Raw genomic sequence first — 6000 nt, forward strand, 5'->3', positions numbered from 1 at the left:
ATTGTCAAAATTTGTACAAATAATGTTATTGACAGTTGTGTTAATAAAAGTCATAAAATATAAGTAATTTAATAGGTAAAATAAATTATTGGATATTTATTTTTATATTTCTCAATTGAATTAATTAAACAATATGTAATTTATCAAAAACTGAATATTATAATGAAAACTTCTAAGAGAACTAACAGATTAGTCAAACAATTAAAAGCACAAAAACAAACTCAATAAATAGATTAGTTTCTCATATTATTATGATATACCGAATGCAAAGGCCCAAGTGTCAAGAAAATAAATGTATAGAAAAATAATTTTATCAACTACATGTCATAATTTTAAAGGGAGAAAAGTAATTTTATCAACAACATGTCACAGTTTTAGAGGGAAAAAAGTAATTTTATCAACTACATGTCACAATTTTAGATGAGAAAAGTAATTTACTAACCACATGTCACAAATTTAGAGTATTTTTAAAAAATTAAAATTACCACAATCTTACCAATTACATGTCATGATTTTAGAGAAGAAAAATAATTCACCAACACATGTCTAAATTTTAGAGGATTTTAAGAAAATTAAAACTATCATAGTGCCATTGTGAGGATTACCAAATTTTGGTATCCTCCCTTATACATAAGTATAATTTTAGTTTCATAAAACTATCAACCAAATTTTTTTATGAAAATAGTCTCCACTAGGTAGCCAAATCTATTAAAAAATTAATATTCTTCCGTTATATAATTCATAAGAAAAATTGGGTTAGGCACATATAAAAAGGATAAAGATATGAGTAACAAATTATATCTTGTAATAAATGAAAGAAAAATAATTTTTGTATAATAGACGCAAAGCTAAGTGGCCATGGATTAAATTTACTCCAGAAAATAATTAAAACTAACTATTACAAATTACAAATTAATCTGAATCCCCCATCCCCTAATGTTAGAAGTGAGGGAACCACAATCAACTTGCTAAGAACTGAGTAATGTTTGACACCAATGAGAGCTTTTGTTAGAATATCAACAAGTTGAGCTTCCGTGCTTATGTGGTTAAGGGAAATGAGTCTCTCTTGAAGTTTGGTCATGATAGACAAATAGCTTCGATATGTGTTATCATTTCATGAACTACAAGATTTCTAGCAATATGTAGTGCAGACTGTCTATCACAAAAGATAGGAATGGGACTAGAACATGAATTAATTGCCTTAACTCATCAAATGTCTGAAACTAAAGAAATGCTCACTAAATTGAACTATGAAAATCTGAATTGTATGATTCAACTGAAGAAGATAAATGATGTAGATTGTAAGGGGGGAAAAGAAGCCTCAAGGACTCAGATTGGTCTTGAGGAGAAACTGAAGGCTTCACAAAAACACCTCATGTCAGCACTTTATAGGAATAAAGGGTTAGAATGGGACCTGGTCTGTTTAATAGAAGAGCTCAACAAGTCTCTTAGATGGACTACTTCTTCATAAATCCATTCTAATTTGACTAATAAAGGTATTAATGATGGTAGAGGTTTGGGCTATCAAGGAGAATTCCAATCTATTGAGTCTAAATGAAAGGTTGCTCATGATGATAGAAAAAAAGAGAACAAACTCGTGTGCACTAATTGTGGAAGAGATAGACATTTTGAAGAAAGATGTTAGCACTGGCTTAAGGATAAATTGAAGAATAATGAATACATTCAGCAGGAGAATGCACATCCTAACTACTTCAAGTCTCTAAAAAGGTAAAGAGGAAGCTATCACTACCTAGATGGACTAAAAAGAATTTGATCACACCGTTATCCTCCTACTGGGAACTCAAACTTAAGTGGGTTCCCAAATCTAACTTGTGATCATGATTCTAGGCATGGGAAAGGGATTACAGACAGAAATAGCTCGTTGATTGAATGGTTTCAAAGCTTAATAATGAAAGGTCTTAGTGTGTTCTCTCTCTTAAGATATTTCAAGATGGAGGTATCTCATTTTTAAATAGATGATTTCAAGGGACCTGGTCCCTAGGAAATCTATCTCAGTAGAAGAAGCTTCAGCTGAATGAATATCATAAGAATTAAGGTCTCTTCTCAAATTTAGCTATGTCAAGGAGACAGGTATCCATGCTAAAGCAGGTGCATGTTAATCTAACTCATTATCATACCTTTGCAGGTATACACCCAAGGAGATAGCTTTGGAAGGAAACAATTAAAGCAAACACAAGTTAAAAATTCACTAAAAAGAGAGGGACCTGGTCCTATCTCTCAGGTGAGTACCAAAAATAATGTGCCTTAAATTTTTATAAAATTTCTATTTAAAAAAGGCCACATGTCCAATCCTATATGAACAAAAGATATCAACATAGTTCAAATATGAAGAGTCACAACCATTGTCATCAGACACATCCATTCAAAAAGGTATCTATATCTTAAATTTCAAATGGTCATCTCTTTAATTATAAATTAAAATCCTCTTATTTCATTCTCTTCTCAATTAATTCAGAATATTTATTTTCCTCCTCAATCAAAACTGGTCCTTCTTTTTCTTTTCTCAAATATTCAAAATATCTGAAATTCCTTCTTCTTCAAACCCCAATAAAGAATTGCCCTCTATTTATCCTCAAGAGTTACAAAGTGAGTTACCCATCAGTCCTTTCGATGAAACTTCTGAGACCCTAAGTAAAACTATTCTAGTTGAAACTCTAAGCTCCAGTAACTGTCCTGTCTTAGTAGAGACCTAAACAAAGTCTTTGGTTCTTCAATTGAGCAAAAGATTCTTCAATCTGAAGGACTTCTTTCCTAAAAAAAATAGAATCCTCCAATGCTCCTCAAATCCAGGTTACCTCTGAGGAATTCAAAGGTGCTGAAATCTAAGAAAATTTACAAGAACCTAGCTCCCTCACTCTTTCTGAATCAAACCCTATATTTGCACAAATAGTTGATGAAAAAATTCCTGTAAAGAAGTCTGATCCTTTTAGCAGCATAAATTAGGTAGCTGAAAATTTGCTTTTACTTAGAAATGATCCCAATAAAAGTTTTGCTAGTAGGGGAGAGCAAATAGCAGGAGAAAAGGATGATTTGTAAAAGGATAGGGAGTTTGTATTACCCCTAAATGAGGAAAATAAAGAGGTAAAGGGAAGAAGACATTGATTTACTCTGGTATAGAAGTTACAAGATCTTAATCCACCAGAGGGTCTGAGATAAAATTAATAGCAAATGCAATAAAGAAACGTAAGTCTTCTACCACTAAAAGAAGAAGACTCAGGAAATTTACTGTAGAGAAAGAAGAAAATCTTGAAGTTAAGAAAGTGAGAGAAAATAAGGAAAATGATTCTGATATTGTTATTGCTTCTAAGAATAAATGACTAGAAGTTCATGGTGATAAAAGGACCAGTTTCTTTAATCCAAAGTCTAAGAGTCATGGTGTAAGCTAAAAGAAGCACATAGCTGTGAAAAAAAGAAAGTCTATGAGGGACCTGGTCCCAAGAAGTGAAAAACTGATGAAAAGAAAGATCCAACTAATGAGCCCAGGAGAATAATAAGAGGGGAAGAAAAGAAAATTATGTCTAGAGAAAGAAGGATTGAAAGTCTGAAAATACAAAAGTTGTTGCCAGGAAGAATGTTTGATCCCAAAAGCTATGAGAAACATGGGATGGTGGAGTTGGTAGAATATGTCAGGCACCAAGGATAGCTTTATCTATTTGAGGAATTAGGACCAGTGGTTTTTGAAAATAAAGTGAAAGAATTCTATAATTCCATAGATTTCTCCGAAGATAAATTAAGTCTATCTGCATAGGATCAAGGAAAATAAATAAGATTGGATAAAAAAACCTTGGGGGAATTTGCGATGTACCTGTTATATGTGTGATAAAAGTTTTGAAGCAATAGCCTACAACTGAATTTATGATTAAAGCCTCAAGAGTAGGTGGGGCCTCAATAGCTGTAGTAAAGAAGAAATCTCTAAAGAGTGAGTTTTGGTTGGTTTTTTAATTTATTAAAAAGGTCCTGCTACCGAGATGAAAAAAATAACTATTGCCTCTGGTATTGATCTATTTTTAATCTAATACCTGAGTAAATTTGAGCTAATGAGTCTGCCTACTCTAATGATAGAGCATATGCACAAGGTGGTTCAAGAAAAGGAAGGAAGGCATGACATGCCATATGGTTACTTGTTGAATAAAGTATTTAATCATTTTAGAGTGATTGGGACTAGTGGAACAAGAGGAACAGTCAAACAAAAGAACAGTCTAACTATATTAGTCACTAATAGTGCATTGAATAAAAAGTGGGGACTGTATCCCAAGTGTCTGAGCTACTAGTTTCTCAAGAAAACTTAACCAATTAAATGAAGAGCTAGGGATTGTGCTAGGAGCAAAAGACACTAAAATAGTGCATCTGAAACTACAAAATCAAAAGTTGTCCTCAGAGGGACTATGTTCCACTGAAGAACTTGCAACAGAAAATACAAAGTTCAAAGGAAAAATTACAGAATAGACTGGTGAAGTCCAAGGACTGAATTCTGAAGTAAAAACTCTCACCAAATAGTTGTTGGATGCTCATGCTACTGAGGCTGCTAGAATGGACATGTTTCTAAAATTACTCTTTCCTAAGCCCTCTTCTACTTAGTTCCTAGTGTCAGCTTTCTGTGTCAGTTTCTATTGTGCCCTTTGCAAATAGTACTTTTATAATTTTTTGGGTATATTTTAATGGTACTTATTCTAGTTAATCATGAATGAATTTCTATTTGTGGTCCTCATCTGTTTCCTTTATTTTAAAGTTGTTCTTCATGGTAGTGTTGCCCCAGTATCCATAAGTTAATTAGCTTTTACTTATCTTTACTCTTGATTTACTATTAATCCTTTTCAATAATGCCAAAAGGGGGAATACTGACTCAATATGTAAGGCCTAGGTGTGTGTGTGCCCATGTATAGTACATACTTATAGGGGGAGTATGGTAAGGCACAGTAAAAGGGGGAAGCAAATATGCTCAGAGTTTGTGTTATAAATGACAACAAGGGACCAGGTTACTTTGTTGCATGATAGTGTAAGAATGATGATAGAGGAAACATTCATCTTTAGATTGGTAATCACACTGATTAAATGTGATGAATGTGCATTGATGCTTAAAGCTTCGTGGTCATTTTTCATCATCAAAAAGGAGGGAAATTGGTATATTAGTTCTAATGATAAGCAGATGACTACAAAGGACCAGGTCCCTGGATGTTCTTGGCTACAATACAACTGGCATGCGTGACCATATAGTTTTATCCTCTTGTGTAACAAACTGGCAGGTGTTGCTATTACTAATTAGGATACCTGGCTCAATGACATTTTAGCCCAAATCATCGCTCCTCTATAAAAGGAAAAAGATGCTTCTTCATCAAATGGTTTTTGAAAATCCAAAGAGTGAAGAGAGAAAAAAAGAAAAAAAACTCGATATTCAACACTGCTCAAGTTTTTAGTTGTATATGTGTGTTCTTAAATAGAGAGTGTCTTGAGTGAGTTTTAATTTGTAAATGAATTACTCATGTTACAAGAACAATGAACTTTTCTCTTTATTTAGAGAAAGATTAGGTAGAGTTACCTAAGGTAGATATTGGTTAGAGTTAATCACTAGTCCTTGGTAGAGTTGTTAAGATGAGCTTGTAGTAGAGTTATTGCAAGCGAAATAATCCTAGATTTAGGTTCATTAAAGGTTGTAACCAATAGTTTGATTATAGTGGATTTGTGAGGGCAAGCCATGATTTTTCCTTCCTTGAGCAAGGGGGTTTCCACGTTAAAGTTTTTGTGCTTACTCTTTCTGCACTATCTCTTATTTCCTGGTTGGTTTATTGTGTTTTCTCTGTGATTGACTTTGAGGGACCTGGTCCCTCACTGTGTGGTGCAACCCCCAAGGATTCCAACAATACCTACAAAGTTAAAAGCTCCACTAGATAGCTGAGTATAATCAATCCATTCTCCTAAATTATTTATACAAAAATGTTGTAATATGTTTGCCAGTTGTCTACACTGCTCCTTGGATAGACT

This window comes from Capsicum annuum, chromosome 5 (genome assembly GCF_002878395.1).
Source record: "Capsicum annuum cultivar UCD-10X-F1 chromosome 5, UCD10Xv1.1, whole genome shotgun sequence".
Classification (NCBI taxonomy): Eukaryota; Viridiplantae; Streptophyta; class Magnoliopsida; order Solanales; family Solanaceae; genus Capsicum; species Capsicum annuum.